Source organism: Ascaphus truei, chromosome 4 (genome assembly GCF_040206685.1).
Source record: "Ascaphus truei isolate aAscTru1 chromosome 4, aAscTru1.hap1, whole genome shotgun sequence".
Classification (NCBI taxonomy): Eukaryota; Metazoa; Chordata; class Amphibia; order Anura; family Ascaphidae; genus Ascaphus; species Ascaphus truei.
The window spans coordinates 310,049,461-310,076,299 of record NC_134486.1 but is presented as its reverse complement, the minus strand read 5'-3'; the positions used below and the strand labels follow the sequence as shown (position 1 = coordinate 310,076,299).

General features: G+C 43.2%; 1 long non-coding RNA gene across 1 annotated transcript in view; it reads left to right on the top strand.

The window, feature by feature from the left end:
- The first annotated feature begins 238 nt into the window (after positions 1 to 238).
- LOC142492114 (uncharacterized) overlaps positions 239 to 26,839 on the top strand; it is a 42,393-nt gene continuing 15,792 nt past the window's right edge. Inside the window, exons 1-2 of the long non-coding RNA XR_012800750.1 lie at positions 239 to 301; positions 12,176 to 12,376. This is a non-coding gene — a long non-coding RNA (uncharacterized LOC142492114). The remainder of the gene's footprint in view (positions 302 to 12,175; positions 12,377 to 26,839) is intronic.

Below are 26,839 nucleotides of genomic sequence, written 5' to 3'. Positions count from 1 at the left end.
TCTCTGGAGCTGAATCACATTCATTTCAGTTTCAGGGACTCCCTGTTTCCTGAGATACTTATCTCAGAAAGTGCTGCCGGTAGCATCCCAAACTGGATGAACAAAATGGTGGTTCAAATTTCCCAATTTACCGTGGGAGAAACAAAACAAAGGAATCCCTCTGCGCAAGTCAGCTCTTAGTAAATTCCATTTTAAGATGTCAGAAAAAGGCTGTACTTCCTCTTCCTGCCCATTTCAGGTGAAGCGATCCACTCCACACGCTTGGAAACAAAAAATGGAAAAAGAAAGCAGGCGCACTGAGGTAAGTAAAATATCAAATTTTTATGTAGATGAAAAAAGTATATCCAAAATTACAATTTGGATAACATTGATGCATTCATAACAGCAGAGCCAGGTGTTGGCATCAGAACAGATGGAGAAGATTCCGGTTTGCAGAGACACCACACAGCTGAACTAAGTCCACTATGCTTGGCCCACAAACAGGAAATTATGTCATGGAAGGCTTGATCAATCCCTACACATTTTGCACGATGGTGCTTTGTCAGGGTTTGAGCCAAAGTGACGTCTCTCATACAATATACATTATACCCTGCCTCTCATATTCACTGGCTACTGGGCCAATCAATCAAGAAAATATATAGAAAATAATAAACATAAAACAAAAAACTCTCAGGACTCCCTGCTTCCTGATATACTTACTTTAGAAGATGCTGCCAGTAGCATCCCAGCTGGGTGAACAAAATGGTGATTTAAACCTCCCAATTTATCTTGGGAGATTTAAGAATCATGGAGCACCGACAGTATCTCAGAAAACAGGGGGTCCACGGAGTTGAAATTTATGCGGTTCAGCACCAGAGATTCCCTGCTTCATTCCTATATATTTTTTTCAATCTTGGAATGGTTACGTACAGCTCTATCCTCTTTATTTTTATGTGCACCTGCCTTCCTGCAACCTTATGGCTGCATGCAGCTTTTCCTCTTTATCAAAGCATTGGGTTGCCATAGCAATGCTCCATCAGCCTGGAACTACTAACTGCAGCTCCTTTCCCTGCCATATCAAAAGGGGATGGAGCAATACAATACCCTCATGGGCATTATAGATTTGCCATCAGAGACACAATGAGAATAAAACCTGTTCTACCAACTAGACAGTATCTTTCATATTAAACTGTTCGAGTAGTGACAGATTTATATTATATATTACATCTACATAGTATGTATATAGCAGTATATAATACTGTATGTGTCAAGGTCTTATAAGCAAAATGACAGTGACTTGCCACAGTTAATTTGAGAAAACAAACTCCAGAACCGTGATCAGGAAGAAGTTGTAGAACAATGACTTAGGGGCCTATGCAGAAAGGGCCGAAAAATGGCATTCGCTAGGGTTTCAATTCGCCAGGTTTTTGGCGTGTTAACCTCGCTGTATGCAGGAAGGGCCGAATTCCTGGCGAATGAATGCGCCACCACCATTTGATAAAATGGCTAGTAACTGGTGGCGAGACGGCTGTCTGGCAAGAAACTGCCGAGAAGCCGTCCCCTGGCGAGATGTGTTTGCAGCAGAGAGAGATCCGCTGCTCTCTCGGCGCAAACATCGGCACATTAAAAATTATTTAAAAACCATTTTTATTCATAGTGTACATGTGCAGGGGGTCTCCGGAGCTGAACCGCATTGGTTTCAGGTCTGGGGACCCCCTGCTTCCCGAGATACAGGCCCCTTTATGAGGTGCCGGTATCCCTCTGCATTTCAAGGTCCCGATCACGTGACCGCAGAATGTAAAGAAAGCAGAGGGATATGAGCAGGGGGTTTCTGAGCCACAAATCAATGCGGTTCAGCTCAGAGGGCCCCCGGCTCCCGCACAATATTATTAAAATACAGAAATGCTGCTTCATTACCATAGTGTATAGCCGCTAAGGCAATGAAGTGTTAAGGCAGAATAGCATGTTTATTGGGGACAATTGCCCCCAATAAATATTGCAATAAACAACATACACCCCCTGTGTATTTAAAATACATAAACAAGAATAAATACATAAAATACATATAGCACTTACCCATTACCGGTTGCCACGATGAAGGCCATCCTCATCTTCATCACCGTCCATACCCCCCTCCGCTGCTGCAAAACAGACACAAGAATGAAAACATCCAAAGTAATGTCCCCTAACCCCTTAATCACCATAACGGTTATTAACCGCTACAGTCATTAAGGGGTTAACCCACCCTCACCCACCACTCGGGATGCCTAAATACCCTCCCACACTAACCCCCCACCCCGTGAGGCCTAACCACCCTCACCCACTACCCACAAGGGAGGCCTACCTACACACTGTTGGGGAACCCTCCCCACACCCCCAGTACCCACAATAAAAACAATACAGTGACCCACAATAAACATCATTATATTTAATAAATACATTACCCACCCCCTGTGCCCCCCCATAAATACAAGATTTATCCTTTTACAAACAAGGTTCATAACACAGCCCCCCGTGCGAGTCCCCGGTGGGCTGGCGGGGCACCTGACAGACCTACAGGGTACCAGCAGCCCTTTTCAAACAGGTTCTGGAGGCCTGCTGGTGGGTCCCGCCAAGCACCATGGCCCCCAGGTGGTCTCCTTGGGTCACCGTGGGCCACAATTGGGTACCCACAGTAGGCCCAAGGATGTCTGGGAGCCCCGGGTCAGACCCACAGGTGTCTGCGGGACCTCGAGTGGTTCCCACGGGGGTCTGGGGAACTCACGAGTGCTCACTATGGGTCCGCGGTGCCCCCACAGATGTGGGACCACCACTTCATCCCCGCACCTATGGGTCGGCGGTGCCCCCACGGATATCAGACCACCGCTTCATCCCCGCAGACTACGGGTCCGCGGTGCCCCCACAGATGTGAGGCCACCGCTTCATCCCCGCATGTGTCACCCGTGGAACCACAAGCCTGATACCCGTGAGATACCCGAGGAGACCCGCAGGTGGTCTCCAGAGGTCTCACGCGGAACCACGGAACAAACCCTGAATGTAAAAAAAATAAACCTGGCCTATACATTCAATACATACACCCCCCCCCAACACCTACAGTACAATAATGTGCAAAATAACTATTATCCAGATAGGGATAATAGATTATTTGCCCATTATTAAAAACATTAACTAGCATATTCAAATAAATGAAGTACTACTGACCTTATCAATAAGAAGTCTCAGTCGCCAGCAACATCCTTATCTTGCCCACAAAAAACATAGCCAATACAAAGCCAATACATTGCAATTACATTCAGATATCAATTAACCCCTTAAATACCATATCGGATAATAACCGCAAAGGTAATTAAGGGGTTAAGCCACACTGGCCCGATACTCACCCTTCACCCATGAATTTGTACATTGGCTTCATCATGCAAATATATATATATATATATATATATATATATATATATATATATATATATATATATATATAAATATATATATGCAAATACATATATACATATATTTGCATATTTGCTTTCCTGTGGAGGGTTTTTGTCACTTTTTTTACTCACCATAACTTAACTATATATATATATATATATATATATATATATATATATATATATACAGTGTTCGACAAACCTATACATTTGCTCGCCCCGGGCGAGTGGATTTAACCCCCGGGCGAGTAAATATTGGCCCAAGCAGCACACATTTGGTACTAGGTGGCGAGTAGATTTTTTTGTGTGGCGAGTAGATTTTTTGGTGATTTGTCAACCACTGTATATATATATATATATATATATATATATATATATATATATACACACATGATGAACCAATATACAAATAAATGTAGAAGGGTTATGAAAAACATTCTGTACTCAAAATAACTGTTCTCCATAAATACACACTACAATACAATTAATTTCCTTTCATAATCCTAACTGATATTACAATCAAAAAGATCAAATGCCAATCAAAAACCTCAAATCACAAACATTGCATTTACATTGTATATATGATGCATACAATCTAAGCACCATATACATTCTGCAAATGAATGTTAACAATAACATTGTAAGCAAAATACAGATAACTCCAAACAAATATACTATTGTAACCAATCCGGTAAACATAAATCAATTACCATTCATTAATGACATCCCTAAACAATTTACATTCCATCCCTAAACAATTTACATTCCATCCCTAACAATTAAACAATTAACTAATTCAAACCTGCAACTGAACAATGTAGCCTGTGAAAATATATAAGTACCAACAAGCATAAAAAATTGACAACCAAGGCTAACCCTGACCTCTAGTACAACATACAATAGCAACGATTACATCTATCTAATTTTAAAATACTTTAAACACACATTTAAGCATAAATGCATAGTCAAATTAATTAAAAACACATCAAATCAAGCTTTTAAAACACTATAATTTCTTACCCTGTATGTATATATCTCTCTAGACATACATACAGTGGCAAGAAATGATATACCACATAAAATTAAATAAACATGTAAAGAAAACAATTAAAAAAAATTAACAAGTTCAATTAAATACATTTCTTTAGTTCACTTACCATTACTTGACCCCACCGACTCCCGTTGAACTGCTTACTCACGATCAAAACCACCACGCACAGGAACCCATAAAATAAAAAACCATAAAAAAATAAACATTAAACTAAAAATCCAAATCAATCCACGGGTCTTCTAATTGTAATCCATCTTCATCTGTATTCTTCTTTCTTCTATCTTCTTCCGGGGTCTTCTTCCCGCCTTCGGCCACGCCCTGGCCTTCTTCTTCTGTAGGAGTTCCTTCCTCCTCAGCGGCTGGCTTCAAAATGAGACGACATAGGCTTTTAAAGGCCTATGATGTCACATTTTCGTCATATGGTTCCCACGGCCCTGATTGGGCCGTGAAAACCATGTGTTTTGGCCGATAAAAAAAAATGATGACTTCACTTAAAGGCAATGAAAGCACAGCCAATCACAATGGCTTTGCTTCAATTGCCTTTAAGATGAGGTCATTAAAAGAAACATGGCCGTCCACACATGGTACGGTAGCCAATCAGAGCGTGGGAACCCAAAGGTGCGGGGATGAAGATGTGTGGTCCCACTTCTGTGGGGGCACCGCGGACCCATAGTGAGCACTCGTGGGAAACACCTGAGGCCCCGTAGACACCTGTGGGTCTGACCCGGGGCTCCCAGACATCCTTGGGCCTACCGTGGGGACCCAATTGTGGCCCACGGTGACCCAAGGAGACCACCTGGGGGCCATGGTGCTGGCGGGACCCACCAGCAGGCCTCCAGAACCTGTTTGAAAAGGGCTGCTGGTACCCTGTAGGTCTGTCAGGTGCCCCGCCAGCCCACCGGGGACTTGCGTGGGGCTGCATTATGAACCCTGTTTGTAAAAGGATAAATCTTGTATTTATGGGGGGGCACAGGGGGTGGGTAATGTATTTAATAAATATAATGATGCTTATTGTGGGTCACTGTATTGTTTTTATTGTGGGTACTGGGGGTGAGGGGGGGGGAGGTTCCCCAACGGTATGTGGGTAGGCCTCCCTTGTGGGTAGTGGGTGAGGGTGGTTAGGCCTCACGGGGTGGGGGGTTTGTGTGGGAGGGTATGTAGGCGTCCCGAGTGGTGGGTGAGGGTGGGTTAACCCCTTAATGACTGTAGCGGTTAATAACCGCTATGGTGATTAAGGGGTTAGGGGACATTACTTTGGATGTTTTAATTTTTGTCTCTGTTTTGCAGCAGCGGAGGGGCCATGGGCAGGATGGGGGGCGTGGAGGGGGGGCAATGGTATGTGGGTAGGCCTCCCTTGTGGGTAGTGGGTGAGGGTGGTTAGGCCTCACGGGGTGGGGGGTTTATGTGGGAGGGTATGTAGGCATCCCGAGGGTGGTTAGGCCTCACGGGGTGGGCCATTGGCAGTGAGGCGCTGCATTATACTGTATGGACATCGGGATCCCCCTCCCCCTCCCCACATTTACATAAACTGCACTCACAGGAACACAGGCAGGGAGATTTAACAGACACATTAGGGGGAGGAGGCCTTACACAGATTACAGTCAAGGCAGGGAAGTTTAACAGACACATTAGGGGGAGGGGGCCTTACACAGATTACAGTCAAGGCAGGGAAGTATAACAGACACATTAGGGGGAGGGGGCCTTACACAGATTACAGTCAAGGCAGGGAAGTATAAAAGACACATTAGGGGGAGGGGGCCTTACACAGATTACAGTCAAGGCAGGGAAGTTTAACAGACACATTAAAAATATGTATTTAATGTATTTATTGTTGTTTATGTATTTTAAATACACAGGGGGTGTACTGTATGTTGTTTATTGCAATGTTTATTGGGGGCAAATGTCCCCAATAAACATGCTATTCTGCCGTAACCCTTCATTGCCTTAGTGGCTATCAGCTATGGTAATGAAGCAGCATTTCTGTATTTTAATAATATTGTGCAGGAGCAGGGGGTCCCTTGAGCTTTGATTTGTGGCTCAGGGAACCCCCTGCTCACTGTACAATATTATTAAAAATACATTCATGCCTATAGTATCATTGATGTGCATATACAGTAGTGTATTATGTTAGGGGTTACAGGGGTTGTTGTTATATATATATATATATATATATATATATATACAGTGTTCGACAAACCTATACATTTGCTCGCCCCGGGCGAGTGGATTTAACCCCCGGGCGAGTAAATATTGGCCCAAGCAGCACACGTTTGGTACTAGGTGGCGAGTAGATTTTTTTTGTGTGGCGAGTAGATTTTTTGGTGATTTGTCAACCACTGTATATATATATATATATATATATATATATATATATATATATAGACCATACGATACCGGTTGCAACACGACATCAAGGGACAGCACGCAGGTAAGTAAATCAAAAATGTTCTATATTTGATAGAAGACACAAAAACCGATGTTTCGGTCCCCCAGTGGGACCTTTCTCCACTGGGGGACCGAAACGTCGGTTTTTGTGTCTTCTATCAAATATAGAACATTTTTGATTTACTTACCTGCGTGCTGTCCCTTGATGTCGTGTTGCAACCGGTATCGTATGGTCTGTTATTGCTTTATGGGATAAGCACCAAAACTTATTTACTTGCATATGGTGTGCCGGCTGTGCATTGGATTCTCTCTATATATATATATATATATAAATATATATATATATATATATAAATATATATATATATTTATATTCATGTATTTATTTATTTACATTTATTTATTTATTGTGGGGCTGCTGTGTGTGAATTTTTTTTATTGTGGGTAGCGGGGGTGAGTGAAGGGGGTATTAGCCCCAACGGTGGTTGTTTAGGGCTTGCGGGGGGGGGGTAGCGGGAGGGATTAACCCCTTCATGACCGTAGCGGTATTAACTGCTACGGTCGTGAAGGGGTTAAGTGCACCCGCAACCCCCCTGCAAGTCCTAAACTCACACCAAGGGCCAAATACCCCCTTCACCCACCCCCGCTACCCACAATAAAGCGGGCACAGTGGGTTAACCCCTTCATTGCCTTAGCGGCTATCAGCTATGGTAATTAAGCAGCATTTCTGTATTTTAATAATATTGTGCAGGAGCAGGGGGTCCCCTGAGCTTTGATTTGTGGCTCAGGGAACCCCCTGCTCACTGTACAATATTATTAAAAATACATTCATGCCTATAGTATCATTGATGTGCATATACAGTAGTGTATTATGTTAGAGGTTACAGGGGTTGTTGTTATATATATATAAATATATATATATATATAAATATATATATATATATATATATTTATATTCATGTATTTATTTATTTAGATTTATTTATTTATTGTGGGGCTGCTGTGTGTGAATTTTTTTTATTGTGGGTAGCGGGGGTGAGTGAAGGGGGTATTAGCCCCAACGGTGGTTGTTTAGGGCTTGCGGGGGGGGGGGTAGCGGGAGGGATTAACCCCTTCATGACCGTAGCGGTATTAACTGCTACGGTCATGAAGGGGTTAAGTGCACCCGCAACCCCCCTGCAAGTCCTAAACTCACACCAAGGGCCAAATACCCCCTTCACCCACCCCCGCTACCCACAATAAAGCGGGCACAGTGGGTTAACCCCTTCATTGCCTTAGCGGCTATCAGCTATGGTAATGAAGCAGCATTTCTGTATTTTAATAATATTGTGCAGGAGCAGGGGGTCCCCTGAGCTTTGATTTGTGGCTCAGGGAACCCCCTGCTCACTGTACAATATTATTAAAAATACATTCATGCTGCTTCGTTACCATAGCACATAGCCGCAAAGGTAATGAATGAGTGTTTATTGATATGGGTGTTTTATTCATACTGTAGATGTGCAGAGGTTCTCCGTTTTAGGTCCGGGGACCCCCTGTTTCCCGAGATACAGGCCCCTTTATGGGGTTCCAGTATCCCTCTGCTTTGTTTACATTCCGTGGTCACGTGATCGGGACCTTTAAATGCAGAGAGATACCGGCACCTCATAAAGGAGTCTGTATCTCGGGAAGCAGGGGGTCCCCGGACCTGAAACCAATGCGGTTCAGCTCCGGAGACCCCCTGCACATCTACACTATGAATAAAAATTTATTTGAAATAATTTTTAATGTGCCGATGTTTGCGCAGAGAGAGCAACGGATCTCTCTCTGCTGCAAACACATCTCGCCCCCGCCGGCCTATAGTATCATTGATGTGCATATACTGTACTGTATGTGTACAGTATGTTAGGGGTTATAGGGGTTGTTGTTATACAGTATATATATATATATTTATATATATATATATATATATATATATATATATATATACTGCATTACAATTCATGAATTTATGCCATCTGGCAGACACGCGAAACATTGCAGCCTATTAAATCCTGAACCATTATCAATTAACACATGAACCGCGCGTCAGCCGGGCATGACCCGTGGCTGGGAACGCGGCATGCTCCGGGTGAACAGCGTCGCATTCCAGGAACAAGCCAGGGAAAAAACGGTGATTTGTTAGAATAAAGTCTGCCGCAGCAGTATGTATTCGTAGGGCTTGTTTTTATTACATTTTAAGATTTTTTAGGCATTTAATTTATTTAATAGTTCTGTTGGTTAGGGGTTACATTTCTTTTACTGTTCTGTTGGTTAGGGGCTAGATTTATTTTATTGTTCTGTTGGTTAGGTGTTTGATTTATTTAATTATTCTGGTGTTTAGGTGTGAGATTAATTTTATTCTTCTGGTGTTGTGGCGTTTGATGTTTTGGCTTTTATTGATGTTTTGTTTAGGCTTTTTAGTTCTTTTATTCTTCTGGTGTTTAGGTGCTTGGGCATTTCTTTTATTATTGTGTATTTTGGTGATGTTGTTTTTTTTTTAGGTTGCCCATTTACTGCTATAATGTCATATCATGCCCATATTATATGGGCATGATGGACCTCTGTGCCACTCAATGGGTGGGGGGTGGGTTTAGTTGCCCTGGTCTGGGTGTTAGGCCGCCCAGGTGGGTAGCTGGGGAGGGGGGTTAACCCCTTAATTACTATAGCGGTTACTAATCGCTACGGTGATTAATGGGTTAGATTGTATTTTGTATTGTTGTGTTTCTGCAAACGGAGGACAACGACATGGAGATCGCTGATGAGGACGACCTTCATCCTGGCAGGGGTAAGTAGAAGTTTTATTTACTTTATGCTTGCTGGATAATGTTTTATTTTGACTGGGCAAATGCACTATTATCCATATGTAGATAATAGTAATTTTGCCCATTACTGTACTGTATGTGTTGAGGAGGGTTGTTGGGGGTAGAGGGGTTGCGCATTCCTTGCCATTGTAGTTATCTTTGCTCCCATTTAGGACATAGGTAATCACACTGGCAATGAATGGGTGTATTGTTTAGTATTGTATTTGTATTGTGTTGTAATGTTTATTGTGGGTAGCGGGGGGGGGGGGTGAAGGTGGCCTTTGGCTCTCAGTGGGTGTTTATGCCTACTGGGTAGGTAGCGGGAGGGGGTAACCCCTTCATTACCGTAGCGGTTTTAACTGCCAAGGCAATGAAGGGGTTAACTCCTCCTGCAACTCCCCGCAAGGCCTAAGCACCCACCACAGGCAAAATGCCACCTTGGCCCACCCCCGCTACCCACAATAAAGTGGGCACTGGCAGTTAACTCCTTATTGCCTTAGCGGTTAGCTGCTTTGGTAATGAAGTTGCCTGTAAATATATTTTTATAGCATCGAATTTATGCTGGGGGTCTCCGGAGCTGATATTTATATGTATCAGCTCCGGAGACTCCTCGCATCAATTTGATGCAGGAAAATTGCATTTTTTTTGTCTAAGTCCTGCTTTCAGATCCCTTCTCGCCAGCATGTCTAGAGCTCTGATTATCTCATCGTACAGTAGCTACTAGAATACAAGATGTTTATCAAAATGGCGCTATTTGGATTTTTGCAGCTCCCGCTCAATGTGTTTGAGCAGGAACCAGATATTGCCAAAAAATGCTTTCACCGCACAATTTAACAAACTCATCGAGGCTTTCTGAATAGCTACCTAGCAAAAGTTAGCGATAGCTGCTCAAAATCCTCGATGATTTGGTTATAGAAGCAACTAGAATGAGGCCCTAAAAGTGTAGCCTGAATGTTTTCATCTCTCCTGTTATGATGACTTTGAGTACAAGTTGTAGCTAAATCAACACCAGTACCAACAGCACCACTTTTAACTGATTTAACTTTATGTAATTCATCACAACCAATGCCACCACCACAACGACCTCCACCGAAAATATATCCACCTCTTCTTTTTCCCCAACCTCTACGTCTACTTTCCAAATATTTATTCACAAGACTATAACTGGTATTTCTACTATTAGACATGTTGTTGATGTAATTATTTTACTTCACTTTGTTATACAGTATATAGAGCTTTATTAATATGCAATGACAGCTAGTGATGGCTGCTGTTGTTGTTTTTCTTGCTGCCGGTGTGCATTGGACGGCACCCTATGTGCACGGCAGAGAGAGAATGATATAAAAACTCAATTTGGGACCAGTTTAGTTTATCACATTGATTATCCAAAAATGTACTGTACAAACTGCTCTGGAAGCTTAATAATTATTCTTGGTGTTATTTTTCCAAGTAATATCAATACTACTACTTCTACTAATAATAATAACTACTCTGCTGTATATATCAAGATAATATGCTACCATCACAAAAAAATGTGCAGCATGAGGGCCAGAGGCAGAGCACACTTTGCTGAAAGTCCAGTCAATCACAGCAGGTTAATTTATCGATGCCTGTCTGCCCAGTTGTTTAATGGTTGTTTACTCTTGAATGATTTTTATTTGTGTAAATAAGCATGACAGCCAATAGTTTACAAGTAGAGAATTATGATAGAAAGTCAAGCTGTAGTACAGTACTTGATATATTATCACTGACTGTTCTTTGCAAAGATTATCAGTGTTAGATGAATGAAACTGTTCTGGAAGTTTCATATTTATTCTTGGAATCCATTTTCCCAGTAATATCCATACTAATAATAACTGCTTTTATATATATAATACTACAATTAGAGAAAAATGTGCAGCATAAAGGCCAGAGGCAGAGTCCACTTTACTGAAAGACTAGTCAATCACAGCAGGTTAATGACTGTTTGTTGTTTAATGGTTCAGCTACGTCCCACTTTTCTTACATAAATAAGGTATACTTTTTTACACTAGAGTGATTTTTTTATTAGCATAACTTTGCATTAAAGAAGCACCCTTCATCACTCGCCAATAGTGTACTATTAAAGAATTGATACAAAATCAATCTGGAGTACAGCATTGGATATAATATCCCTGTCTGTCATTGCCAAACATTGTCAGAGTTACAATTAAACTGTTCTGGAAGCTTAATAATTGTTGTTGGGGTAATTTTTCCTAGTAATATCAATAATAATAATAACTGCTGCTGCATTATATATAGCAAGATAATATACTACAATCACAGTAACATGTGCAGCATGAGGGCCAGAGCCCACTTCACTGAAAGTCCATTAAATCACAGCAGGTTAATGTAAAAACTATTATTAAATAAATGCTTTTTAATTATAATAGTACAGCAGCAACGCACAGCTAAACACTGTAACAAACGGCTTCAGCTTGAAGTTGCATCTCTACTTACACGCCTCCTCAGCTTCTCCTCCTCCTCATCTACAGATCACGGATTATGCAGATTACGGATTTTGGTTCAAATTATTAAAACATCATGTGGATTGCTAGTGATAGAACAAAACCATCAAACTGGCATTTTTTTAGACTGATCTGCGTAAATCTCCAAGCCCAAGGAAACAGCCGATCCGAGGCGAATCAAAATCCGCAAATTCTTTTGCCCATCTCTACTTTTAATATAGAATATCTGTAAGTATTTACAGAAGCCATGCTTCTGGTTTATTATTTGTGTACTTTTTTCTAGTGAACTGGTTGGTACCTTACCCAGCATGGTTTGAGCACCAGCGTTTGTATATAATTTTCTTAAAATATTGTACATGTATTCTGAAACTTGGTAGCCTAACTGAGAATCTGGTATCAAAGATTTGGGCTTAATTTAGAAGAAAGATGTTTGGAAAAACTAACAACAAAATGTATTTAAGAAAGACTCTCTGGCAAAGGCTTTCTTATAAATTGGCTGGAATATTTCTTACTTAGATTAACAAAGTGATGCAATGTGCACATTTCTGGCCTGTACCAATTTTACGACGTGTACTGTAAACTGAACCACTCTGGGCTGAGAATCAATTGCAAAATAATGACAATGTTCACATCCATTAACTATTTTAAAGCAAGTTTTCTTACAGTACTTTGTCTAGGAATTATGGGCCTCATGCAGAGAGCATAGAATTTTAAAATTGGCGAATTTCATAAAAAGTAGCTTTTTTGGAGAGTTTTATTCTCCATATGCAGAAAAGTGCGAATTCTGCTATGTTTAACATGGATGCGTGTGGCGAGTTTAAATTGGCGAGATGCGCGCTTCAGAAACGTGTAAAAACAAATTCGCGCCTTTTTTTCCCCTTTACTATAGGCGGCGAGCGCCATCTTGCCATCTTTTCCTGGCGCGGCAAAAATGCGAGAATCGCGCCATTTTTTGGCGCGAACAGCCGCTATATGCCATTCGCACCTCTCTGCATTCGGAGAGTTTTAAAAATGGCGAGATGGAGGTTCTCGCCAGCCGCGAGGCGAGTTTTAGCAATTGAAAAAACAAAATGGCGCGTTTTTCGGAACTCGCCATTTTCTGCCGTTTTCTGCGCGAAATTGAACAAAAAATGGCGAGTTTTGAAATAACGATGCTCTCTGCATGAGGCCCTAATTTTCATTGAGTAAACATGCACACAGGTATAATTCATGTATTCATATTTGTGGTGTTATGATCAATTTTAACATACATTCAAAGACATAATATCATAACAAAAATATTAGTATGACTGTAAAATGCCACCTACTAACCTTTTTGTGTGCAGAAACTGTATACTGTACATGTATTTTAACTTTTGCTTAATTAATTTATCTTGAGACATCCAGCCTGGTTGAAGGAACCATAAATATATTACATGAAACAAGTTCAATAGTCATCATATTAATATCTGCTGCTTGGTTGCAAAATTCCTTAAAAAAAATTAAATTCTATATTTTACAGTTCAGCCTTATGAAAGTGAAATATTATGTTATAAAAGGCAGGTAGCCAGCTGAGTCGGATGATATATTGGCACAGTATGCAAAACAGTAGATCTAATTTAGGTAAGTGCACTGTTATAGTCTTGGCAAATATACCATCTGTATGGTCAGTTGCCAAAACATTCATTATTCGATCAAATCTAAATACTCAAGAGACAATTTGTACTTTTAGCAAGTACCCAGACATAGACAACTAAACAGTGTTCTTTAACATGCAGTACAGTAGCCAGAAGACCAAAACAATTACATAATAAACAGAGGTCATTGTAAAGGAATTAAACAAATGTACTATTCTCCCTAAGCCCACCTCTGGCAGTGAAGTGGTTAAAACCATGTAGTATTTTGGTGTTTCATTGGACTGTAACCAACCTGGATTTTTTTTTTATGGCTCGGCATCAAAATAGCAGCATTTTTTTTATTGCAATTGAAAACTTCCACTACAGTACAGGCATACCCCGCTTTAAGTACACTCACTTTAAGTACACTCGCGAGTAAGTACATATCGCCCAATAGGCAAACGGCAGCTCACGCATGCGCCTGTCAGCACGTCCTGAACAGCAATACTGGCTCCCTACCTGTTCCAAAGTTGTGCGCAAGCGGGGAGACTATAGAGCCTGTTACAAATGCGTTATTTATATCAGTTATGCACATATATGATGATTACAGTACAGTACATGCATCGATAAGTGGAAAAAGGTAGTGCTTCACTTTAAGTACATTTTCGCTTTACATACATGCTCCGGTCCCATTGCGTACGTTAATGCGGGGTATGCCTGTATATATTTGCAATTGTGTGCTTACATGTGCTATCCCATAGCTGAGCTAGAAACAACTTTTTGTAAATAATTATCTTCTCTAAACAAATGCAACCATGTTTAAAGCAAAAACAAAAACGGCAACCTTGGTTTCTTTGGAAATTAGCCATGGTATGGTTTTCTTCATGGCCTCTGAGTGGGGAACAGTTCGTCAATCAGGTATATCCTCTGACCCTACTGTATACCACACTGTTAATCCGAAAGCCAATAAAAATAAGGGAATGGTGTGAGAGGGAACATCAGACACACCCTTTTCAAATCTTTGCTCAACATGTTTACATGTTCAAAAATACTAATAGGTGTGAGATATTTATAAAAGGCATCAATCACCAAGATGTAACCTCTTAAACATGCCCCTGCTATCAATACACTTTTGGTCCTTACAGGGCTGCTTGTATAACAGTTGTGCAAATGAGGTGGTTCAAGTTAAAGCCACTTGTAAACCTATAACAGACACTCAATTCCTATTGGTTCTGGAAGTGAAGTTAAGACATTATATTTATTTACAGATAATCTATTCTAAAAGCAACAAATCAGTTTAAATATATTGGGCTTTGGAACTCCCATAACATAGACTGAGTATAACCAGGTGTGTAACTGGTATGTTGCATTCCTGCAGAAAAAGAGATACAGTTCAGAATGAGACTAGAACATAAGGCTGTAGAAAAACAACACAATTGAAGTAAGTCTCCAGAGATGCAAAACTTCTCTCAACGGTCCCTACTTAGACATTAAATACATGTTTTAAGTACTAGCTTACTAGCTGCAGACACTGGATACAAAGGACAGAAGAATTCAATTTCTACATGTTAACCAAATACCCCCACACACACACACTCACACACTGAGGCAAGGCTATACTATTAACCCTAATTGTGTGCTGTGCTTAAAGAAAACAATTTGTTCTTTGACAAACGTCTCCATGTCAGACTCGCTTTCCTTCAACATATACATAGCTGGTTAAGATACAATGATTATGCTCTACAACCAATCATTCCAGTAAGCAATAAAGTTCTAAAATGGCTAATAAGAATGATATTATATAAATATTTTGTTGGGGAAATAAATTAAATAAAGGCTTCATTTTATTTGACATTCAGTTTGTGTCTTTTCATTATATTATGATTTGAAATTTTACATATTTTCGTATGCCATTCTAATACCATTTTGTAGTTCCACGTTTTAGTAGCCATATTGATCCTGTGGAATTGTAGATTAATTGTAGTTAGTGATACTGTACAGTACCTTACAGAGGACCAACACGAGAGATCTTCACAGGTGAAATTATAATGTATAGAGCTTTGGTAATCTCACGTGGCTATTGTTTTTTGTAACTTATTATTTTCTTTAGATGCAAAAACAGAGAAGGTAGCGCTAACTATATATAGTAATATACCCTAATAGGAGGATTAACCTCACATAGGGGGCTGCCTAAATACTAAAACTGACCCCCTGGTCAGATCAAAAAACAGAAAAGGAATATAGTATTAAAATGGCGCCGACGTGAAAAGGATATATTCACCAAGGAGAAACCGATATGGATTCCAGACAGTAGAGTTGTGCTTAAAGAAAATACAAAAAAACACAAAACATAGTGTAATACTGCAGATACAGAACAACATACAATGTAACACAAATATTCAAGAAATATATATCAGCTGAGATCAAGGGTGATGGGATAGGAAAACATTTAATAAAATGGATTTAAAACACTGGACATAAAAACATATACAAATAATATAAACACAATAAGAATAAAACTATTGATTGGACAATAAGTATGGGACAAAAAATCAGCTACACCAGGTGGAATGCCCACTCACCGGACGAAGAATATAAACAGGCGGTGGATAAATCTGAGAGTATCCCCTCTCTTTCAGGTCACACAGCTACTGCACCGAGATCTGCAACGGGAAGGTAGCTGCACACATCAGACCGCATACGTTCGCGGCTACCCGTTGCAGATCTCGGTGCAGTAGCTGTGTGACCTGAAAGAGAGGGGATACTCTCAGATTTATCCACCGCCTGTTTATATTCTTCGTCCGGTGAGTGGGCATTCCACCTGGTGTAGCTGATTTTTTGTCCCATACTTATTGTCCAATCAATAGTTTTATTCTTATTGTGTTTATATTATTTGTATATGTTTTTATGTCCAGTGTTTTAAATCCATTTTATTAAATGTTTTCCTATCCCATCACCCTTGATCTCAGCTGATATATATTTCTTGAATATTTGTGTTACATTGTATGTTGTTCTGTATCTGCAGTATTACACTATGTTTTGTGTTTTTTTGTATTTTCTTTAAGCACAACTCTACTGTCTGGAATCCATATCGGTTTCTCCTTGGTGAATATATCCTTTTCACGTCGGCGCCATTTTAATACTATATTCCTTTTCTTATTATTTTCTTTAGATTTTGATAAACAGGGAAAGGGATACAGAAAGAGAAAAAAAAAAGGTTGGGGGGAGTGGGTACCACCACTTTAACACCTGGATACAAAATTACAAAACAGCAATGGCGCCATACATCTTAACTCCACAAATTACACAGAAATACCAGCTGTCAGAGAGAGAATACAATCCACATTCCGCAGTGAGCTCATGGGTCTATTGTTAAAGTGCATTGTTACAGCACAGTGAGAATAAAATATATATACCGAATGGCAATAAAAAGGGTTGCAGATGAAGTGGACTGGTGAGAGTATTAACATAAAAAAGTAGGCACGAAAAAGAGCTCCCCATTTGGTGCACCAAAGTCAAAAAAGTTGTGTAATGTAGTTGATTTAAAATATAAAATGTAGTCCATATAAATTAAAAGGAATTGGCGCTTAGAATAAAGCAAGTGAAATAAAATAACTCAGTGATCGGTGTAGTTACCAATAGATCTGACTGGTCATAAATTCAAAGTATGGGGTACAATACCTAATAAGTCAGCATTTTGACACTAATAGGTTGATGGTGATATATAATCAGCGCAATATATCATTCATAATCATGATTTTATATAGTGTGTGTAAACTGTTGAAATGTATTGGGATACAAGATCTGTCAGATATTGACTCTATGGAGCACCTCACTTCAAAAAGGGTTTGAACAACTGTAACTATTTTCATGGTGGTAACAATAAGATGTTTCAATTATTGTAGCAAGGACAGTGCCTCATTTAAGGCATATCACATTTATGTATGTGAGCTATAGCAAGCAAAATAATATGATGTATCAATGTGGCAATACTGTAGTGGTTGATCTAATAATTTGTTAAACCCACAGAACAAACCCCTAGAGGGAAATTCAGTGATAGATCTCTGAATATTCAGCACATATACACGTAGCACACTGGGAGACAAGGAACATATATTATTAAACCTGTTCCACTAGTTAATGTGTACAAATCCTGTTTTGCAATCAGTATGCTGAATTAATACACTTTAGTACATGAAACTGGTAAGTCTAGCTGAATAGTATGGTACATATAACCACAGTGGACACTCCTCTATGGTAGTTTGTGATAGCTAACACTCCAAATAATCGGTAAACTGCCTAACTTCAATGCCACGTTTAAGGCATATCATAATGAAAACCTCATTAGGCTGCCAGAGCACCTGATGTTGTAATGATATATTACATGGTAGTTGGACATACTGTAAAGGTTGATCCTGCAGTCTATTAGGTCCACAGATAGAACCCTAGAGAATAATATAGTAATGAACTCCTGGATTTTCAACATATATCTAAGTAGCACACTGGGAGACAAGGAATGTATGTGCTTAAACCTTTTCCCCATTTGATACCTTCTCCTGCCTCATTGGTCGCCTTTTCCTTTATATGCTCAGCTGTGCCACTGGCACATTGGCTGAGCATAATCCTATCTTCCCTTGTGTTCATTGTTTCCTAGCCTTCGCAGTCTTATCTCTCTGTTCGCAGCTCTCTGTTATTGACCCGGCTTGAATTGGACTACACTTTTCTGTACTCCTGACCCCAGCTATCTACGACAAACTGCACCTCTCCAACCCTGACCTCAGCACCCGTACAATGACTATTCTCCCCTCTCCAAACCTGACCCCGGCTAATAGTACCTGCAACAATCCGTACCTCTCTAATCTCAGACCAAGGCAAGTATATCGACTATCTGTACCTCTCCAACCCAGACCCGGCTACCTCGACCAACCTATACTCCAGGCGCACCCACGCGGCTGTGGGTGGTGTTTATATCCTTCCCCACGTCAGCCCCATGGTCACACCTTTTTTGGGGTGAGCACATCGTGACAAACAGCGTATTAACTGCTCGAGGGATTGATTGGTCCGTTCGGTTTGACCATAGATTTGAGGGTGGTATCCGGAAGAAAAGTGGAGAGCAGTGCCCAGTTGTTGACAGAATGCCCCCCAGAATTTAGAAATTAACCATGAACCTTGATCCGAGACAATGACAAGGGGGTTCTATGAAAACGAAAAATCTCCCTGATGAAAACTTCCGATAATCTGAGAGCATTGGCTTGTGCTTTTGTGATGTCCCTTAAAGCGTCGAAGGTGTTGACTGAGAGTATACAAGATGAGGGAAGTATAGTCTCCTGATGATCCTCCATCTTGTCCTCTACCAAGAATTGTCAGGAGAGAGCGTCTGCTTTCCCATTCTTAGAACCGGGAAGATTAGAAATGATAAAGTTGAATCTAGAGAAAAAAAAAGACCAACGTGCCTGTCGTGACCCCAGGTGACGCGCACCTTCAATATACAATAGGTTTTTATGATCAGTCAGAATGGTGACAGGGTTCTCTGTACCTTCAAGTAGATGTCTCCACTCTTCTAAGGCCATATTAATGGCCAGGATTTCACAGTTTCCCACGTCATAATTCTGTTCCGCGGAAGAATAAAAAAAATAAAAAAAGCACAAGGGTGAAGTCTGGCCTGAGAGGTTTTTCTCTGGGACAACACTGCTCCGGCTCCAACATCAGTGGCATCTACCTCGAGCGTGAAGGGCAGTCCATGGTCCGGATGCACAAGCACAGGCGCTGAGACAAATGCTTTCTTCAATTTTTGGAAATCCATAGTAGCTTCGGGAGACCAAATCGCTGGATCAGCTCCTTTAGGAGTCAAGGCTGTATTTGGCGCTATGTTACGCCGGTGCTGCCCGCAGACCAGACCCGTTCCTTTCACTGAGATGAGGAACGTATAGAAGCACGCACCCGCAGCAAAGGGAGCGTGTCCGGAGTGTGGTGATTTTGGCGTTGCCAGGCCAGGTGTATTTCGCTAGCAATACTTGCCGGTACCGGTGTAGAAATGCCGTTGTCGTTGCCGTTAGCCAAGGTCTGGGATTGGAGAATACTGGAAGGTCGTTTGTCCAAGCAGGGGTCTAGAGCCAGAGAGAGACGTCCGCCAAGCCAAGTCGTAACCTGAGTGAATGAGAGAGAAAACGCCAGAGTAGTAATCCAAGTGAAAACTATGTCGAGCAATGAATGATAGGAAGGACTGGCATTATAAAGTGTGGCTGACCAATCAGAAGTGAAGGCAGACCTGGAGGACTGCGTGGAGCCATCCTGGATAGGTTCCCTTGATTGGCAGACAGGTGAGGACTCTTGTCTTGACAGGAGATCATATTCCTGTATTGGGGGCGGGTCTTCACTGCCAGAGCAGTGAATAAATTAACTTCGCCCGGCGCGCGCTGTTCAGGCGCGCGCCCGAGCAACATGGCGGCCGCGTGAGGTACTGCTGGAAACCGGGGACGCCGAGGACGCCGGGGAACCCCCAGAACCGACGGAGGTGAGTGGCGCTGGCGAGGTGTGCGCGCCACGGCAGCAGGAGGGAATATATCAGCAGAGGAACCAGGGCGCGGGCGCCATGATCCCTGATTCCTCACAGTACCCCCCCCTTCAGGATCGGCCTCAGGACGATCCTTCCATGGTTTTGATGGAAACTTCTTACGAAAGCGTTTGAGGAGTCCTGGAGCATGAATATCTTTCAGGGGTACCCATGACCTCTCTTCAGGTCCAAAACCTCTCCAGTGGACCAAGAAGTGGACTTTACCTCTTGAAAGACGGGAATCCAGTAGAGCCTGTATTTCATACTCTTCGTTACCCTGTACCATCACAGGATCTGGTTTCGAAGTGTGATCCGGAAAGAGGCTACTGGAGATAAAAGGTTTGAGAAGTGAGGTGTGAAAGACATTCGGAATTCTCATGCTTTGAGGAAGTTGGAGTCGAAAAGAAACCGGATTAACCTGCTCCAAAATGGAAAAGGGACCCAGGAACCTAGGAGCCAATTTGAGGGAAGGCGTTTTGAGACGGATGTTCTTGGATGATAGCCAAACCTTGTCCCCGGGTTTGTATTCGGGTGCCGGACGACGGTGACGATCAGCCTGATTTTTAGATGTCAAGGATGCTTTTTGTAATGCAGATTGTATTCTGGACCAAGAGTCTTGTAGGAGAGCAATATGTTCGTCCACGGCTGGTACCCCAGAGGATTCTTTAGTAATAGGTAGGCGAGCCGGATGGAATCCGTAGTTGATAAAGAAGGGAGTCTCGTGGGTAGACTCATTCCTGGAAGAATTGAATGCGTACTCAGCCCAGATAAGTAATTCTGCCCAGTCATCCTGAGAATTAGAGACGAAGCACCTTAAGTATTTCTCGAGGGATTGATTAACCCTCTCGGTCTGTCCGTTGGATTGAGGGTGATATCCAGAAGAAAAGGAAGACGAGATACCTAGTCTCTTGGTGAAATTTCTCCAGAACTTGGAGACGAACTGGGAACCCCGATCGGACACGATGGATGTAGGAATCCCATGGATCCGGAAAATCTCTTTGGCAAAAATATCCGCAAGGGCGGGTGAGGAGGGTAATCCTTTGAGAGGGATAAAGTGTGCCATCTTGGAAAACCGATCTACTACCACAAGAATGGTATTCATGCCATTCGACCTAGGCAACTCCACAATAAAATCCATCGAAATGTGGGACCAGGGACGCTCCGGAATAGGTAAAGGTAAGAGAAGACCCTGAGGTTTCTGACGAGGAATCTTGTTACGCGCACATACCGGACAGGACCGTGTAAATTCCAGAATGGTTTTAGCCATATTGGGCCACCAAAAGGTACGACGGATGAGGTCCAAGGTTTTCTTGAATCCAGGATGCCCTGCCGAACGGACGGCGTGTCCCCAGTCCAGTATTTCAGGGATAAATTTGGGTTCCACATACAAAGAGTCTTTAGGAACCACAAGACCGGACGGGATGTTCTCTTGAGACTTGATGATCCTCTCCAGATTCTTGAATGCCACAGCTGCTAAGATTCTTTGTTTAGGGAGGATGGACTCAGTGGTTTTCTCTGATCTCTCTTCAGAAGAGTATTGCCGGGAGAGAGCATCCGCCTTGACGTTCTTAGTGCCGGGAATGTATGAGAGAACAAAATTGAATCTAGAGAAAAATAACGACCAGCGAGCTTGGCGAGGACCTAAGCGACGGGCATTCTCAATGTACAATAAGTTCTTATGGTCCGTAAGGATGGTGAATGGCTCTTTTGACCCCTCCAGAAGATGTCTCCATTCTTGAAGAGCCATTTTGACGGCCAAAAGTTCCCTATTGCCCACGTCATAATTCCTCTCTGCCGATGAAAATCTTTTGGAGAAAAACCCGCAAGGATGAAGTTTATCCTGAGAAGAAAATTTCTGCGACAGAACCGCCCCAGCCCCACAGTCCGAAGCGTCAACCTCTAAGGTGAAGGGGAAATTCGTGTTAGGGTGTCGAAGGATGGGAGCAGAGACAAAAGTTTGTTTCAGTGTCTCGAATGCCGTGACAGCTTCTGGAGACCAAGATGAAGGGTCTGCACCTTTTTTGGTCAGTGCCGTGATAGGAGCGACAATGGTGGAAAAGTTGCGGATAAACTTCCGGTAATAATTAGAAAAACCCAAAAACCGTTGAACAGATTTGAGGGAATTGGGTTGTGGCCAATCCATGACGGCCTTTAGCTTCTCTGGGTCCATGGCCAAACCTTTGTTGGAGATGATGTATCCGAGAAAAGAAGTGGTAGACTGATGAAAAATGCATTTCTCCATTTTAGCAAACAACCGGTTCTCGCGGAGGCGTGAAAGCACAAACTTCGTATGGATGATATGATCCTGTAAGTTTTGAGAAAAAATAAGGATGTCATCCAGGTATACAATGACAAATATATTAAGAACGTCTCGGAAGATGTCATTGATGAAGTCCTGAAAAACTGCCGGTGCGTTGCATAACCCGAAGGGCATCACTAGATATTCGTAGTGTCCGCTACGGGTGTTGAAGGCAGTCTTCCATTCATCGCCCTCCCGGATGCGGATGAGGTTGTATGCCCCACGGAGATCCAGTTTAGTAAAGAGATTGGCCCCCTGAAGTCTATCAAAGAGTTCGGAGATGAGTGGGAGTGGATAACGATTCTTCACCGTGATATGGTTCAGACCCCGGTAATCAATACATGGTCTGAGAGTACCATCTTTCTTTTTGACAAAGAAGAATCCAGCCCCCGCAGGAGAATTGGAATGACGTATGAAGCCCCGCTTAAGATTCTCACGAATATATTCGTCCATAGCTTTGGTCTCGGGCAACGAGAGAGGATAAGATTTGGCTTTCGGCAAGGTATAACCAGGTACCAGATCAATCGGACAATCGTAGGAACGATGAGGAGGTAGAAGTTCAGACTGAGCCTTGCTGAAAACGTCCAAGAATTCGGCGTATGGAGAAGGCAACTCCCTCAGAGAACTTGATGTATTGGCTAATAGAAAGGATGGTTGCTTGATAGAGGAAAAGGGTTTCTCTGACCTTGACCTCCAGTTAATAGGGTTAGGAGACACCCAATCGATGAGTGGATTATGCTTCTGTAACCAGGGCAAGCCAAGCGTGATAGGTGTTCCTGGGGCATGAATAACATCAAAACCCAGAGTCTCTTTGTGAGAATGAGTAGAAAGGGTGATAGGTCCGGTCTCTAAGGAGATATAAGCTGGGGTGAGAGGTCGATTATCAATCCCGACCAAGGCAACGGGAGAGTCCTTCCTGGAAAGCGGAATTTGATTTTGCTCAGAAAAGGTTTGATCTATGAAATTCCCTCCTGCGCCGGAATCGATAAATGCGGCAGTGGAGGTGCGGAAAGTCGGTCCTGAAAGGGAGACGGGAATAGTCAATCTTTTGGGAAGTTCCCTTCTGGGAGGGGGACAAGGAGATTCAGTACCCAGAGAGCGCCCCTTCGTACTCACTGGGCTTAGTCGTTTCCCGGAGATGGAGGATGGTTACGGGTACGCTGCTCAGAAGCTCCGCAATGATGGCACGATTCCCCAGTAGAGCGAAGTTGTCGTGACGGTACCCGAGGTTGCTGAACTCCAAGTTGCATCGGCTCTGGAGCCTCCAGCGCCGGTAACAGGGATACGACGGGTCTCTGGTTAGTAGAGAACCTGGAAAAGGAAGCACGGAAAGGCGTAGCCCGGGGAAGCTGACGCTGAGCGCGGCGTACCTGAAGGCGCTGATCCATACGAGAAGCCAGGGTGATGAGATCCTCCAGTAACTCTGGCCTGGTGTGGGAAGCAAGTTCATCCTTCAGAGACTCCGATAGACCTTTCCAGAAGGCGGCGACTAAAGCCTCCTGACCCCAATGAGTCTCAGCTGCTACGGTTCTGAATTCCAAGGCGTATTGACCCACAGGCCGACGTCCCTGTGTAAGCTCTAGCAGGGTATCAGAAGCAGTCTCTTGACGTGCGGGGATATCAAAAACCTGTCGAAAGTCCCGTCTGAAGGCCGCGTAATCGCGGGTAATATCAGGGCGTAGTTCCCAGATCGGAGAGGCCCATGCCAGTGCATTACCTGTGAGCAGACTATATACGTAGGCTACCTTTTTCCGGCCAGTAGCATACAGCTGGGGAGCCATCTCGAACTGGATCTCGCACTGGTTGAGAAAGCCACGACAGGTGTGTGGATCCCCTGCGTAGGGCCTTGGAGCCGGAATCTTCGGAACTGAAAATGAAGTGGAAGATAAGTCAGGCTGCGCCGGGGGTGCAGCCGCAGGCGGAGCCTGTAAAGGGCGGTCCGATACCTGTTGGGAGAGGAGAGCCACTTGATCCGTTAAGGCCTGTATTTGTTGGTACATGGCCGTCATCATAGAGTCCACAGTCTGGTCTGCGTCTTGTGGGCTCGACATAATGTTACGCCGGTGCTGCCCGCAGACCAGACCCGTTCCTTTCACTGAGGTGAGGAACGTATAGAAGCACGCACCCGCAGCAAAGGGAGCGTGTCCGGAGTGTGGTGATTTTGGCGTTGCCAGGCCAGGTGTATTTCGCTAGCAATACTTGCCGGTACCGGTGTAGAAATGCCGTTGTCGTTGCCGTTAGCCAAGGTCTGGGATTGGAGAATACTGGAAGGTCGTTTGTCCAAGCAGGGGTCTAGAGCCAGAGAGAGACGTCCGCCAAGCCAAGTCGTAACCTGAGTGAATGAGAGAGAAAACGCCAGAGTAGTAATCCAAGTGAAAACTATGTCGAGCAATGAATGATAGGAAGGACTGGCATTATAAAGTGTGGCTGACCAATCAGAAGTGAAGGCAGACCTGGAGGACTGCGTGGAGCCATCCTGGATAGGTTCCCTTGATTGGCAGACAGGTGAGGACTCTTGTCTTGACAGGAGATCATATTCCTGTATTGGGGGCGGGTCTTCACTGCCAGAGCAGTGAATAAATTAACTTCGCCCGGCGCGCGCTGTTCAGGCGCGCGCCCGAGCAACATGGCGGCCGCGTGAGGTACTGCTGGAAACCGGGGACGCCGAGGACGCCGGGGAACCCCCAGAACCGACGGAGGTGAGTGGCGCTGGCGAGGTGTGCGCGCCACGGCAGCAGGAGGGAATATATCAGCAGAGGAACCAGGGCGCGGGCGCCGCGATCCCTGATTCCTCACACGCTACCACGGAGGGGAAATTTTTAATAAATCTCCGATAGTAGTTAGCAAAACCCAGGAACCTCTGTTCGACTTTGATAGTCATGCGACAAGGCCAATCTACCACTGCCTTCACCTTGGCTGGGTGCAAAAAAAGCACAAGGGTGAAGTCTGGCCTGAGAGGTTTTTCTCTGGGACAACACTGCTCCGGCTCCAACATCAGTGGCATCTACCTCGAGCGTGAAGGGCAGTCCATGGTCCGGATGCACAAGCACAGGCGCTGAGACAAATGCTTTCTTCAATTTTTGGAAATCCATAGTAGCTTCGGGAGACCAAATCGCTGGATCAGCTCCTTTAGGAGTCAAGGCTGTATTTGGCGCTACCACGGAGGGGAAATTTTTAATAAATCTCCGATAGTAGTTAGCAAAACCCAGGAACCTCTGTTCGACTTTGATAGTCATGCGACAAGGCCAATCTACCACTGCCTTCACTTTGGCTGGGTCCATGGCGAGTCCAGTGTCGGAAATGATGAATCCCAAGAAGGAAGTTGTGGTCTGATGAAATTGGCATTTTTCCAATTTGGCAAAAATGTGATTCTCTCGTAATCTTTGAAGAGCCTGTTTAACGTGTCCCGAATGTTCCTGTACAGTCTTAGAAAAAAATCAAAGATGTCATCCAAGTAAACAGTCACGTATAGGTTGAGCAGATCCCTGAAGATCTCATTTACAAATCTTGAAACACCGCGGGTGCATTACAGAGTTCGATGGGCATTACCAGGTACCCACAGTGTCCATCCCGTGTGTTAAAGGCCGTCTTCCACACATCTCCTTGCCAAATTCTTACCAAATTGTAGGCTCTTTGCAGATCCAACTTGGTTAAGATTGTGGCGCCCTGTGTTCTGTCGAAAAGCTCCGAAATCAGCGGTAGTGGATATCGATTCTTTATCGTCACTTTATTGAGAACCCGGTAGTCGATGCAGGGTCTGAGTGAACCGTCCTTCTTTACGGAAAAAAAACCTGCATCCGCAGGTGATGACGATTTACGGATGAATCCCCTCTGGAGGTTTTTCTGGATATATTCCTTCATAGCCTTGGTTTCGGGAGGAGACAGCGGATAGGAGCATCCTCGCGGAGGGATGACGCCTGGCAGGAGGTCAATGGGACAATCGAAAAGTCTTGTCAAGGACATCCTGAAATTATTTTGTAATTGTGGTTTAACCTGTTCTAGTAGGGATACCCCAGCTAGACCTTTGGAAGAGATCAGACAATTATCCTGGCAATGAAGGCTCCACTGGAGAGGCAGTGACTCCATCCAGTCAATGCAAGGATTGTGTAACTGAAGCCAAGGAAGACCCAGAATGATGTCAACTGAGGGCATAAGAATGGCATCCAGTTGAATTTTCTCGAGATGGTTCTCGCTGATCTGTAAGGAGATAGGTATGGTTTGCAGGGATATAAAGGCGGGTTGTA